Consider the following 16,077-nt stretch of genomic DNA (forward strand, 5'->3'; position numbering starts at 1 on the left):
TTTACATCTGCACCTCTTCCTCATTAGATGAGAAGATCACTGAAGACAGAAGCAGTATCTTGCTCGTCATTATGTGGTTTCCTCCCTGTTTTTATCAAAGCCTCAAACATAGTGCTTGATACATGGCAGGTGTTCGATGGATTGAAGGAACATCTGTTGTCCTTGGTTTGATCAGGTTGAACCTTACTTTATCCTCTTCTTATTGATCCCATGGCTGTAGCACCCAAGAACATTTATGGTCAAAGTACAGGTTCCCTGTTTGTGCCCACTATCAACATCCTTGGAGCCCTGGTGGCACAGTGGTTAAGAGCTATGGCTGCTAACCAAAAGGTTAGCAGTTTGAATACACCAGGCACTCCTTGGAAACCCCATGGGGCAGTTCTACTCTGCCCTCTAGGGTTACTATGAGTCAGAATCAACTCAGGACAATGGTTTTGGTTTTGTGATTAATATCCTTTCATCAGATGTTTTATATTCAGAACTGAATTGCTTTTAATGACTGTATTGTTAGAAAAAAAAAAAGAAGAAATGGTGCTCTGAAAGTGGATAGGTTTTGTTGGTTGGGAAATGTTTTTGGAAAAACGGAGAGAGGGAAAGAGAAACTTATGCATTCTTTATTAAGAAAAACAGAAAAGAGATCTACTTACTGTAAGATCACTTTTTATAGATAATTGCAGATTAAAATTTTGTTTTCCCCCACTAGATTGGATATTTGGATGACAGATCATGTTGACTCATCTTTTATCTGCAGTACAATAGTATTCAGAACAACTCAGTTTCGTTTCAATTCTCTGTTAACTATTATTGGCTTCTCCCAAGTTATGTGTGTAGGTTGTGTTCTCACGGGGCTAAGTCAGGCTGATCTTCTTAGAAGATGAGAAGCATCAGAGACCTTGGGCATCATCTGTTTGACTTTTGTTTTACAGGTGAAGAGGCTGAGATGTAGAGAGAAGCAGTGACATCTTGTCTTCCAAGCATTTCACGTGAATAGCCATGGATTCCATTAAGCCCTTTTCCTCTTTGAACTTCTAAAATGCGAAATGATGTTGCTGACTGATGATTGGCTTTATTAATGGGGTTGGATTCATTACTTTACCGAGTTTATTGAGTAACTCTTAAGTGGCAGTGAACTTGCTAATCACAAGAAATTGAAAGACAATAACAGGGTTTACTTTATGTAGTAGCTCTGAGTCCAGTCTGCAATGTGTGAGGCCCCTTGCTGGGTACTGAGTGGGATGCTGTTTGCCACCTAGTATTTCACAGAAATGTGTTAAATGCAATTACACAGTCATGCTAATGAAGCTCTTTTTCTAGTTAAATCAGTTTCTATTGGGATTTATTTGTTCATTGCATTTTCTAGTTGTTGGTTAAAAGATTTCAAAATAATGAGTTTTTTCCAAATTAATGAGGGAGCATAATGATGACAAAATTTGTAACTAGACTGGGACATTTAGTTAAACCATGGCTTTAAAAGACAACGAATCTACCCTCGGGGAACATGCAAAAACCAGCCGCTTTCGATCAACAGTTCCTGCTTTCCTGGATTGGCTTAGGAGCACAAAACTCTGTTGGTGAGTTTCTGGGCAGAAGCAGCAGAAACAGAAGCAGCACCAGCAACGAAAACACCATCAACAAAACATCAGAAAATTAAAAACAACAACAACAACAACAAATTTTTAAGAGCTCTACTTTAATCTATATGTTTTATATTGAGTGTGAAAAAGAGGAAAAAAGCTATATGATAACCAGTCTACCCATTTAGAATCAAAGAATGGCATTAGGACTGAAAAAACAGTCAAAGAAATCTCACCTTGGCACTGACCTCAGTCACAGAGAACATGCAGTCGTGATTCTCAGGGTCATGTTTACAGAGAGCAAAGGGGAGCTGCTGCAGAAGGAGAGAGATGTTGGGGGTGAAAATGAGCTAGTGGAACTGCTTGGGAAATTAAAACGGTAATAAATAAGGCACCAGTGGGTTGTGTTCCTGTCCCTTTGCAATAACAGAATGTGAACAAAAGGGTCAGAGGCCAAAGGCTGAAGTTCAGCTTAGAAAATGAGGGCTGTCACGGGGTTTCAGGCTGTGCATATGGCAGGTGGAACAGGCTGACAAATTAGACAGCTCCGGACAACCTTCACGGTTGAAAATCGGGGCTCTCCAGCTTGCTACAAAAGACTGAGTCTAGTGTGTGTAGGAGAGAGGAACAGTGCCGCTTCACAAAGGGTCTAACACAGGCCACACGATGGCTCAGCTGGGAGGAGGGCAGAAAAGGAGAGTGAGCTGGGAAAGTGGATGTTTGGTGTGAGGTTGTGTGTGTGAAAGCGGAAAAGAAAACTAAAGGAAAAACTGAAGTGTGTGAGAGAAAGAGAGTATGAGAAGGTAAAGGAGACATAAATGGGGTGAGTGATAGCCGAACTGAGCAGGAGAAGCTGTGAGAGGAGGAATAAATTGAAAGAGCAAGAAAAAGATGTGTTGGGAGGGGAGCTGTAGACAGAGATGAGAGATGAGGAGTGAGGGTCAGAGGAAAGAAGAGCAGGGAGAACCAAAATAAATAAAATAAAATAAAAAGAAATTGCAGACTCCAGTGTAAATTCAGGCCTGTTTCAGTGTGCAATTTCAAGGGGATGGCTAAGAGCTATCTCCTGTCAGCCAGGGCCAGGGCATGCTGGGAATGATGGAGGGAGAGTCAGAAAGCCGAGGTGAGAGCTGGTTTCAAACACACAGGCAGCTCGAAGTGTTTGAGCTGAGCCCTCCTAAGGACAGATGTGGAACTGCCTCCCTCCCTTACCCATCGCATGTTAAAACCGGAAGATCGCTCTTTACTTTTTACTTACAAGCTGTCTTTGTTTCACTTGCCCTCAAAAACCATTTAAGTCTGGTAGGAAAACTTTGCAGTTGCTGTGTGTACAGGTCATAATATTCAGGCCAAAGTGTTGTTAGAAGGGAAGGGAGATAACAGGTTTTCCAAGTGGAGATTTAAGTCATACCTAACAGCGTGGGCCATCTGGTAAATTCCATGGAAAACAAATCGCCTTTCGTGAGCATTTCCACTATCTCTCCACCATGCTAATTTCAGTGGACAAACTTATTCCTTAAGGGGTATTGTACAGGCAAAGAACAGAGGGCAGCTTCTCTGCCTTTTCTCTCACTTCTTAAGGCTCCACAATGTCTTTGTTTTCCAGCCTGTCAGGACCGCAGTGGCCAGAATCAGTTACGTGCTCTTTTTCAGTAGTCCAGGTGACATCCACTAATAGATTTAATGGTATTGATTGAGCACCTATGTCATCAGATGATGTTGTTATGAGAGAGGCACAGAATTATTAGAGCTTGTTTTAGGAACTGTGTGAGTATTAATTTATACACATGGGCGTTCTGTATGGTCATAGGGGCTTGGGCCACACAGGTGTATGCATTTTTCAAAATCAGCAAATGTGCACTTAAGATTGTGTATTTCATTGTGTTTATATTTTGCCTCAAAAGAAAAATAACTTTAAATAAATGCTGAAATGAATTTACTGCTCTGCAGACTGAAATATTTAGTGTGAAGGGTGATTTACTTCCAGATGCATCAAAAATCAGATGGATTAATGGATGGTGATGGAAGGGGGGTGGATAGATATGTGCTAACGCAAAGATAGTAAAATGTCAACAGTTAAGTTTAGGTGGTGGTATATAGTTGTTTACTTTAAAATTCAATTTAGCTGTGCTTGAAAATTTTTATGTCTATTTCATGAAATAATCAGTAAACAATGAAAAGCTGATGATTTAATACTAATTCTAGAAGTTAAGAAAGTGATAGGGTAAGGAATGGGAAGAGGAGTGTGGTTAGAAGGAAGATAATGAAGTAAGTTTGTATTAGTTATCCGTTGCTGTATAACAAGTTACCGTAAAACTTATTGGCTTAAAACAGCAGCCATTTACGATCTCATAGTATTTTCAATGGGTCAGGAATCCAGGAGTAGCTTAGCTGAGTGGTTCTGGCTCAGAGTCTTTTGTGAGATTGCGGTCAGGATATCTTCAGGGATTGTAATCTTCTGAAGTGTTGCCCAGGAGTAGAGGTTCTGCTCCCAGCATGGCTCATGCACATGGCTGTCGGCAGGAAGGTTCAGCTCATCACCATCTGGGCATCTCCATTTGCTGCTTGAGTGTCCTCACAACATGGCGGCTGGCTTCCGCCAGAGCAAGAGATCCAAGAGAGAGCAATGAGGAGATTGCCATGCCTTTTAGGACCTAGTAAAAAACTGTCACTTCTTCCATATTCTTTTCGTTAGATGCAGGTCACTAAGTCCAGCCCAAACTGAAGTAGAGAGGAGATGGGCTGCACCTCTGTGGGATGGAATGTCAAAAATTTTGTGCGCATATTTTAAAACCACCATGAAAGCTTAGGTGAGATTTTAGTAAAATCACTTGCTCTGGTAAGCAGGTGTTTAAGAGGTTGGTGAGCCACCTGTCTGAGGAATGAAGCACTACAGAATAAGGCAAAACTACAGTAAAGGAAGACTTGATTTCTGTGAAGCCAGGTAGAAGGTAAGGCTAAAAACTCCTTGTTCCAGCAAAGCCTGCTCATCTAGATGAGCATAGAACCCACTTCTTGAGTTGGGGCTAGGTGAGGTGGTGCAGAAGGCTAGCTTTGATTCTGAGTGAAGAAATAAAGGTGACCGAGGTTAGACTACCTGCGAAGTGTGGTCTGACATGTAAAGGAAGATAAAAAAAAAAAAAAAAGGAAGATGGGAATTGATAAATCCCAGAGAACTGGGTATAAAGAAATAATAGTATCTAAAGTAAAGGATCCCATTGTTGTTGAGTCGATTCCTACCCATAGTGACCTTATAGGACAGAGTGGAATTGCCCCATAGGGTTTTCAAGGCTGTAAATCTTATGGAAACAGACTGCCACATCTTTCGTTCCTGAAGCAGGCTGGTGGGTTTAAACCACCGACCTTCTGGTTAGCCAAGTCCTTTAACCACTGTGCCACCAGGCTCCTATAAAGTAAAGGATAGTAACATAAAAGAGAGAATAACGTATATAAATTTGCACAGTAGTTTGAGGTCATCTTTTGAACTCGTACTCAGTGAATTTGGTTGGTCACATGCTTTGATGTTACCTGAAAGTTCAGGATGATTCTAGAGCTTTACTGACTCCACAATTAAATTATCCATGGCACACGAGGGTGGATGCAGTGATTCAATCCAGAATTGGCAGTTCTGCTCCAACAAAACATGTCACCTGGTAATTTTAGAAGCATAGGTAAGACCAGAACCTGGGGACAAGCAGCTGAGCAGCAGACTTGAGGGTCAGAATCTAGATGTTACTTTAAGAGACAGTCCGGGCCTTGAGGGTCAGTATGTGTATTGGTTATATCTGTCTCAGGAGCTGGACTTCCTAGCTTGGAATTCAGCTCTGTGACCTTAAGCAAGTGACTTAACCTCTTTCTGCCTTAGTTGCCTCTTTTGTAACGTACATATAATACTGTTGCTTGCTTTTTAGGGATGTTAAATGGACAAAATGGGTTAAAACATTAAAGCCTTGCAAACAGTGCCCAGCACAGAGTAAGTACTCATAGATGTTTGCGTTGGTGTCCTTACTATTAAAGGAAGCAAACTCTTTAGAAGAAACTGAAGAGATATAATGTTTCTTTCATCCAATTATTTTAAGATCTAAAACCCTCCATATTTTATACTAGGTCCCTGGGCAGATGGAGTGTAACTGTTCACAGTGTAAGGCAGTGTGAATGACGCTACTGCAGATCCGCCGCGGTGTCAATCTGCTGACAGGAACTGTTTCCCTTTGACATTTCTCAAAACCAGGACACCATCTTGAATGCTCCAAGTGTGAGAAAGAATTCCTCAAAGAGACTCTAAGCTTTTTCTTTTTTTTTAAAAAAAAATATTAATCTGCATCTGGAAGCATTCCTGCGAACATTGCATCTTATAATACAAATATCTCCTGGGATCTCTGTGTCACTAACTCGCTTTAAAATAATGGAGCTGAATAATGGGGAATACACTGCTGTGTAAAACATAGAGCTTTGCTGTCAAGAAAAGGGAGAAAGAAAAGAAATTGGTGAGAGATTTAATGACTGGACCATAAGGCTGGAAATAGATATTCAATCTTTGAGGGACATTTAGTTTGGCAAGAATCCTGCCAACATGCCACATGACCAGTGTACTGCAGGTAAACTGTCCGATCAAACCTGATAGAATATGAAGGAGAATGAGCTCCTTTCTGCCTCGCTCTTAGAAATACTGTGGTGTTTGAAGAGGAACCTGCCAAAGTCATTTGTAAAAAGTACCGTGAAATCTAAAGATAGTTCTTTGGTAGGACAACTTGCCAAACAGGCTGTGTATAAACCCAGCCTATCAATCCACTTACTGTCAGTCTTTCTCCAAAATATCTAAGTTTCTACCAGGCCCACTATTCTGATTCTCCTGCACTAGCCAAATTTGTGAAGAATTGTTAACTGAAGTAGAGGAAGAAAGAGAGAGAGAGAATGAGAATAATGAATGTATTCATAAAAACTAAGAGCCTCCTTTCTGATTTGTTCCCAGAATGAGTGGGAGTAGCTGACACTAATGACCTTAAGGATGAGCCCCATGTATGCATGTTATGATGCCTGCTGTAGTTACCTAGTGCTGCTGGGACAGAAATAGCACAGTGAGTGGCTTTAAAGAACAGGAGTTTATTTTCTCTGAGTTCAGGACTACAAGTCTGAATTTAGGGTGTGGCTCTAGGGGGTAGTCCTTCCTTGTAGGTAGCCCCTGGAGTTCTGTAGTGTTCCTTGGCATTTGTCGGTGTCTATATTCCTCCTGTGTGTGTCTCTGTGCCTATTTTGGTCTTTTTATAACTCAGAAGTGATTAGGTTTAAGATCCAGCCTACAATGGTATATAATTTCATTAACATAACAAAAGAAAAACTCTATTTCCAAACAGGATCACAATCACAAGTATAGGAGTTGGAAATTCAACAGGTATTTTGGGGGGACACCATTCAACCTATAACGACGCTTTTGTAGGTGGGGGACAAAGTCTCAACACAGCTGTCCAAAGAATACTTACAGGCCATGGCCATCCTGCTAAACAAACAAACAAACAGATAAACCCATTGCCATCAAGTCAATTCTGACTCATAGTGACTCTACAGGGCAGAGTAGAACTGCCCCACAGAGTTTCCAAGGAATGGCTGATGGATTTGAACAGCCACCTTTTGGTTACCACTTATCCACTGGGCCACCAGGGCTCCATCACTCCTGTCTGTTTAAACAAGACTGCCCCATCCATATACCCTGTTGATTGATAAAGGTAACCAACCTGCATTCACCACCAGGAATCTCCTTTGTTACTCATGAGCTCTGACTACTGGCCCCAGCACTTGTTTTTGACCTGCTTACACTGTTGTGTCATCTTTGACAGACTCTGAACTTCCCGCATCCTGATGTGTGACCTTTTTCTAATGGTCCTTCTCCCCATCACGTGTCCTCTCTTTCTACTTCTGCCTTTCTGGGTTTAGGGTTCATATGCAATATTTGTGCCATTTGGACCTCAGTTTTTTTCTTTAGATTTCAGGTTAGTTAACTACTCTAGTTTTCAGTGTTCCCTGTAATTTAATACTATAATGTTTTCTGTGCCTCCAGCCCACTAAAATCTAATGTCCATGGGTGGCTAGGTCAGTATTGACTGCTTAAGGGAGGAATTAAAAAGTGGGCCACTGTTCAAACAGACATCTGAAAAAAACTGCTGTCTTGTAACAAGTATAAGCAATGCTAAATTGGGTCTTGAAAGAGTTTTAGAGACAAGGGAAAGAATATAAATAGTCTGTTCAGTGGCTCCCTTTTTGAGATCTATAAGGGCTTAGGCTTCTATTTACTTGATTGCCCTGCCTACTGATTGAGTTGAAGAAATTGCAGTAAGAAATAACAAGACGTTTATCACAGCAGAACAGTGTTACGATGGAGAGATTTATTCTGATTAGGGTTACTATTTAATGGGCAAAACCATGAGGTATCTATCTAAGTTACTGAATATCACCATAGAGGTCATACAGTCCAGCTGAGTTAGGGTAAATGGACACACAGTTATCTTGAAACAATACTTAGATAGTATGTTGAAAAGGCTGGAATTCAAGCTCCATCTTATGCTGCTGCTACCAAAAGCCTTAGATGAGAGACAAGGAAATGTCCCTATGTGAGGAAGTATCTGAAGAGGCCATAATGCATTTTGGAACCCTTATTAAGTACTTTAAAAAATGAGTTTTGCTAATGAAAAGCGACTCCACTCCATGGTTAATCACGTTAATGAAATGTTCCACATAATCACTGTGAAACTGAATGTTGGGAAATAAGCTGCTTAATATTTATTCAAATAATTTTGTAAATGAAGGGAAAAACAAAACAAAACTCCGCTTTCGGGTTGATTCCAACTCATAGTGACCCTATAGGACAGAGTAGAACCACACCATAGAGTTTCCAAGGAACACCTGGTAGATTCCAACTGCCAAGCTTTTGGTTAGCAGCCATAGCACTTAACCACTATACCACTAGAGTTTCCTATAAATGAAGACGAATAAAAAATAAGATATTTGGTCATGATTCACAGAGTTGCCCTTAGGAACCACTCACTTCAGAGGGCCAATATCTAACTGCAGATATTCCGGGAGCTCTTCTAAACACAAGATATGTTTGATTTCAGTTTTTCAGGATTTTAGCATAAATTTGATAAGGATAAAGCAGGACGTGCAAATCACAGATAAATTCTATTAACCTTCCTGGAACAATTTAAAAGGAAGATCAAGGTTTAGAATTCTGCACCCTCTTTTTTTAGGTACATCTGAAGATCGTGTGGCCATGTCTGGAGCACAAGTTTCTTTAGGGTGTGGTGCTCCCCTCTTCCTTTTAAAACGATTCTATTGACTTTTGGAAAAGGACCAGAGATATCATACAACTTTATGTAGAAATCAAAGGCTTGAATGATGATTTGAAGATCTTGGCTGAGGGAAATTTTATTAACCAACCTGATCATGAGCTAAGTAAGCATTGTGCCACCCAGTAACAACTGGGGAAAGTTTCCTGGCAAGGTGTCCATATAAATAATTAATATGTTTTAGGACATCACAGCCTCCTCCTACTTCCTATCAGTTGGAATGAATATAATCCATAGATGATAAATACAGATAACAGATATTGTCATTTCTTGAATATCTATGCTCTGTGGATATTTATGCCAGATAATGTATTAAATTCTATAATGGACATGAGGAAGCTGAGTGTGAGGAAGGTTAGGTAATTTGTCTAAGTTTACAGAGCTAGTATTTGGCAGTGCTGAGGTTTAAATTTAGGTCTATCTGACTCAAAGCCCCTTGGCTTTCCGGTATGCAAAGTAAAATGATGTTGAACACATAAACCAATAGTGTTATTCCTGTTTTCTTTTGCTAACCTGTGTGAACTATGGGCTCCTAAGGATATGCCAGCGATGGCTGAGCTGCCAGTGAGTCTCTTGTGGAGAAGGTGGCTGGATCTGAATATAATTAGAAATGTCTTCATTCAACATATATGTCTTGAAGCCCTTCCATGTTCATAACACTCCGTGAAGTTCTGACAGGAGATGCAAGGGTGACTGCACCTACAACTCATATGATACATGCGGGACTGATCATTAAACGGTAAGAATGGCCTCCCCAAGATTCAGGAAAGACTATTTCAATAACAGCATCTAGGTGGAGACTGGTGTGGTACGTCCATCATAATGAAGGTTATGACCTTTTAATCTGGAAATACTAAGGCAGGCAGTGGCAAGAGGACACTATATTAGGGACAGTTGACCCTTTATTCTCATTGTTGTTTAAGTGCCATTGAGTCACTTCCGACTCATAGGAACCTTATGTATAAAAGAATGGAAAGTTGCTTGGTCCTGCTCCATCTTCATGATTGTTGGCATGTTTGAATCCATTGTCGTGGCGTTTGTGCCAATCCATCTCATTGAGGGTTTCCCTCATTTTCACTGACCCTATACTTTATCGATTATGTTGTATTTTTCTAGCATTTGGTTTTTCCTGATGATACGTCCAAAGTAAGCAAGCCAACGTCTCTCCATCCTCACTTTTAAGGATCATTCTGGTTGTATTTCTTTTAAGACTGATTTATTCTTATAGTCCTGAGTAAACTACTTAATACATGTGGGGTTTCAGCTTCCTCTTTTGTGGGAATCCTGGGAAGGTAACTTTACTTTTCAGTGTCTTGGTTCCCTCATTTGTATTAGAGGGATAATAATATCTACCATATCCATCTCATATCATTGTTCTAAGGGTCTATTTGAGGAACTCAAAAGAATTTTAAGTTATAAACAAATGAAAATATGCAAATGTAACTAACGTTTGATCCAAAAGTCCCAAATCACAGTGATACAGACAAAGGACTACAGAAATTCAGGTGTGGAAGTCATACCCAGCTTGGAAATGGGGGTCGAATTGGGGTACATTGCCTAGAATTAGATATAACTATACTCTCTAAACCCTAAATGTCTTGGTGCCATGTCATGGGTGCGTGGTCACTAAATCTTAGCTATAGAATGATGATGAAATTGTAGGTTACTAACTGCTACTGAGTCATTAAGTCTGGATGTAAAGTGGCAAATAAGAGCTTTCTGGAAAGGAAAACCAGGGTTTAAATGATGAAGGATGGTACATGTTATATGATTTGGGTCATTTTTTGCAGCAAGGAGGAAGGTGTGGGAAATGAGTCATCACCTATTTTAGAAACCAGGTGGTATATGGTAGAGTATCATCAGTGATGCAGTTTGATATTTGAACCCTGGGGAGATCTATGGAGACTGCACACTTCTCCCTGCTCTCTGGAGGATACTTCTCTTGGAGGGCCTGCCTTAAGGTACCTTCTACTGTTCAAAACCAAACCAAATCCACTGCTGTTGGTTGACTTCGACCCATAGTGACCCTAAAGGACTGTCCCATAAGATTTCTAAGGAGCAGCTAGTAGACTCGAACTGCTGATCTTTTGGTTGGAAGCCAAATGCTTAACCACTGTGCCACCAGTGCCCCTCCCAGCATGCCATTAACCAGACATTATCTATTGACAAAAACTCTACACTCACAGAAAGAACTCCATGTAAATGATGTTTGTAAGGATGGTGTGTCAGCCTTATAATGACTCTGAAGCAAATTCTGAATCATCAAACTATGATGAATTATGATCAGAATAAATTTCATGCCAAACATATTTTGTTATGTACAAAATATCTCATAATTAGTAGCTTAGATTATTTCAATTTTGAGTTTTTAATTATGAGAGCATCTGCTTTGAACATCACCGATTTCTATCTATGCCGAATAAAGGAGGTTGCTATATTACTAACCTAGAAAAAAAAAAAAAAACCTAGAGACATCATAAAACCAGAAACCAAAAACCAGACCTCCTGCCATTGAATTGATTCTGACTCAGAGCGACCCTATAGGACAGAGTGGAACTGCCCCATAGGGTTTCCAAAGCTGTAAATCTTTATGGAAACAGACTGCCACATCTTTCTCCCATGGAGCAGCTCGTGAGTTCGAATCACTGACCTTTTGGTCAGTAGCTGAGGGCTTTAACTGCTGTACCCCCAGTGCTCCCCAGAGATATCATAGATTGGTGGATATTCAGATTGGATCTTATTAATGAGGTTATAAGTTTTAAAGAAATACCTTTCTCAACATGAGACCCAGGATATGAAGGAAGAAGAAATATGACTCAAGCAGTTGGAATGGTTAACGGATAAAACCAAACCAAACCAAACCCATTGCCGTTGATTCCAACTCATAGCAACCCTAAAGGACAGAGTAGAACTGCCCCATAGGGTTTCCATGGAGCACCTGGTGGATTCAAACTGCTCACCTTTTGGTTAGCAGCTGTAGCTCTTAACCACTATGCCACCAGGGTTTTCAGTTAACAGTTAATGGATAGTTCATATTTATTTATCATAACCTGCACAGCCTCATTGTTAAGCATTTTGAGAACTCAATGGCACACTGGAGGGAGAGAAATTTAAGCTAGTAACATACACAACCAGGATGGGGGGAGCAGTTTTGGCCGGGAAGTTTGCCTCTTGAGGTGGTCCTTGGTCTAAATCTCGATATCTAGTTGGCCATGACTCTACTCATAAGAGGGGTCTTTGGATGGCACAAATGGTTAAGTGATTGACTATTAGCTGAAACTTTAGCAGTTTGAACCCATCCAGAGGCACCTTGGAAGACAGGCCTAGCGGTCTCCTTTCAAAAGGTTATAGCCTTGAAAACCCTTTGGAACAGTTCTACTCTGCTCAAATGGGGTAGCCGTGAGTCGGAATCAGCTTGACGGCAACTAACAACAACAACAACTGCTCATAAGGAGGTCCAATCTGGTAGGAGTACATGGCAGGAAGACTCTCCCTTAATATACTGTTCTGGGTTTGTGATAGCATATGATGATTTGAAGAAAAATGTCAGCCAGAATTTATGGTGTGAAGAACTGGGGCAAAAGTCAGAGCTCCCAAGAAATGCACAGGAATTCAGAGACAGGTGTCTCTCTCAAATGGAAAATGTAGAGTGATTAGTACACCAAAGCAGAAGTCGTGCTCTAAAGAGGGGTGAAGGTAAATGCAGTTAGAGAAGGAGGCTGCAGCTTAGAGGATATGAGGGTGTTCAGTCCATCTATGACACATCAAACACCAGTCTTCTAGCAGCAGCTGATTCCACTTACCAGAAAGTACCCAATTTGATCCTACATTTGGGGGCTGAGTCTATGGACCAAAGATCTTTAATATCTACAAGTAGGTGGGGCTTTGGTTGTAGGGATGATATCAACATGTTTCTACAACTGTTCTGGTATGTACCAACATTCTGTTCTGACAGACTTCCTACAAAAAAGAAGGGTGTGAGGTAGACAGGAAGCCAGTCAGATCACTATAGATGTTGTCTCATCTTTTGAAGTTCTTTAGAAAAACTTTCCCTAACTATGATGTTTGGGTGAACTAATCCATTTTGCCACCACTCACCTCTCCATTTGTCATACTGTGGTGGCTTGTGTGTTGCTGTGATGCTGGAAACTATGCCATCGATATTTTCAATATTAGCAGGGTCACCCATGGTGGACAGGTTTCAGTAGCGCTTTCAGGCTAAGACAGACTGGGAAGAAGGACCTGGCAATGTACTTCTGAAAAAATTGGCCAGTGAAAACCTTATGGATAGAAGCAGAGCATTGCCTGACTTAGTACCAGAAGATGAGTCCCTCAGGTTAGAGGGCACTCAAAATATGACTGGGGAAGAGCTGCCTCCTCAACGTAGAGTCAACCTTAATGATGTGGTTGGAGTAAAACTTTTGAGACATTTGTTTGCTGATGTAGCACAACTCAAAGTGAGAAGAAATAGCTGCAAACGTCCATTGATAATCAGAATTTGGATTGTATGAAGTATGAATCAAGGAAAATTGGAAGTTGTCAAAAACTAAATGAAACGCTTGAAGATCGACATCCTAGGCATTAGTGAGCTGAAATGGAGTAGCATTGGCCATTTCGAATCGAGGATCATATGATCTACTATGCCGGGAATGATATAATGAAGAGGGATGGCGTCTAATTCATTGTCAAAAAGAACATTTCAAGGTCTGTTCTGAAATACAATGCAGTCAGTGATAGGATATTATCCATATGCCTACAAAGAAGACCAGTTAATACAACTATTATTCAAATGTATGTACCAACCACTAATGGCAAAGATGAAGAAACTGAAGACTTTTTACCTCTTTATGCAGTCCGAAATTGATCAAACATGCAATCAAGATGCATTGGTAATTACTGATGATTGGAACTTGAAAGATGAAAACAAAGAAGAGAGGGAGAATTCGTTGTTGTTGTTGTTAGGTGCCGTCGAATTGGTTCCGACTAATAGCGACCCTATGCACAACAGCAAGAAACATTGCCCGGTCCTGAGCCATCCTTACAATCGTAGTTATGTCTGAACTCATTGTTGCAGCCACTGTGTCAGTCCACCTTGTTGAGGGTCTTCCTCTTTTCCGCTGATCCTGTACTCTGCCAAGCATGATGTCCTTCTCCAGGGACTCATCCCTCCTGACAACATGTACAAATTATGTAAGATGCAGTCTCGCCATCCTTGCCTCTAAGGAGCATTCTGGCTGTACCTCTTCTAAGACAGATTTGTACCTTCTTTTGACAGCCCATGGTATATTCAATATTCTTTGCCAGCACCACAATTCAAAGGCGTCAACTCTTCTTCGGTCTTCTTTATTCATTGTCCAGCTTTCACATGCATATGATGTGATTGAAAATACCTTGGCTTGGGTCAGGCACACCTTAGTCTTCAGGGTGACATCTTTGCTCTTCAACACTTTAAAGAGGTCCTCTGCAGCTGATTTGCCCAATGCAATGCGTCTTTTGATTTCTTGACTGCTGCTTCCATGGCTGTTGATTGTGGATCCAAGTAAAATGAAATCCTTGACAATTTCAATCTTCTCTCCATTTATCATGATGTTGCTCATTGGTCCAGTTGTGAGGATTTTTGTTTTCTTTATGCTGAGGCGTAATCCATACTGAAGGCTGTGGTCTTTGATCTTCATTAGTAAGGGCTTCAAGTCCTCCTCACTTTCAGCAAGCAAGGTTGTGTCATCTGCATAACACAGGTTGTTAATGAATCTTCCTCCAATCCTGATGCCCCGTTCTTCTTCATATAGTCCAGCTTCTCGGATTATTTGCTCAGCATACAGATTAAATAGGTAGGGTGAAAGAATACAACCCTGACGCACACCTTTCCTGACTTTAAACAAATCAGTATTCCCGTGTTCTGTCCGAACAATTGCCTCTTGAATCTATATAAAGGTTCCTCATGAGCACAATTAAGTGTTCTGGAATTCCCATTCTTCGCAGTGTTATCCATAGTTTGTTAATGATGCACACAGTTGAATGCCTTTGCATAGTCAATAAAACACAGGTAAGCATCCTTCTGGCCTTCTCTGCTTTCAGCCAGGATCCATCTGACATCAGCAATGATATCCTGGTTCCACATCCTCTTCTGAAACCAGCCTGAATTTCTGGCAGTTCCCTGTCAATCGACTGCTACAGGCGTTTTTGAATGATCTTCAGCAAAATTTTGCTTGCATGTGATGTTAAGATATTGTTCTATAATTTCCACATTTGGTTGGATCACCTTTCTTGGGAATAGGCATAAATATGGATCTCTTGCAGTCAGTTGGCCAGGAAGCTGTCTTCCATATTTCTTGGCATAGACAAGTGAGCACGTCCAGCGCTGCATCTGTTTGTTGAAACATCTCAATTGATATTCCATCAATTCCTGGAGCCTTGTTTTTCGCCAATGCCTTCAGAGCAGTTTGGACTTCTTCCTTCAGTACCATCAGTTCCTGATCATACACCACCTCTTGAAATGGTTCAACATCGACTAATTCTTTTTGATATAATGACTCTGTGTATTCCCTCCATCTTCTTTTGATGCTTCCTGTGTCATTTAATATTTTGCAACACGAGGCTTGAATTTTTTCTTCAGTTCTTTCAGCTTGAGAAACACCGAGCGTGTTCTTCCCTTTTGGTTTTCCATCTCCAGCTCTTTGCACATGTCATTATAATACTTTATTTTGTCTTCTCTAGATGCCCTTTGAAATCTTCTGTTCAGTTCTTTTACTTCATCAATTCTTCTTTTTGCTTTAGCTGCTCGGCGCTCAAGAGCAAGTTTCAGAGTCCCCTCTGACATCCACCTTGGTCTTTTCTTTCTTTCCCATCTTTTCAGTGACTTCTTGCTTTCTTCATGGATGATGTCCTTGATGTCATTCCACAACTCGTCTGGTCTTCGGTCACTAGTGTTCAATGCATCAAATCTATTCTTGAGATGGTCTGTAAATTCAGGTGGGATATACTCAAGGTCATATTTTGGCTGTCATGGACTTGTTCTGATTTTCTTCAGTTTCAGCTTGAACTTGCATATGAGCAACTGATGGTCTGTTCCACAGTCTGCCCCTGGCCTTGTTCTGACTGATGATTTTGAGCTTTTCCATCGTCTCTTTCCACAGATGTAGTCGATTTGCTTTCTGTGTGTT

The sequence above is a fragment of the Loxodonta africana genome, chromosome 3, assembly GCF_030014295.1.
Source record: "Loxodonta africana isolate mLoxAfr1 chromosome 3, mLoxAfr1.hap2, whole genome shotgun sequence".
In the NCBI taxonomy this organism is placed as follows: domain Eukaryota; kingdom Metazoa; phylum Chordata; class Mammalia; order Proboscidea; family Elephantidae; genus Loxodonta; species Loxodonta africana.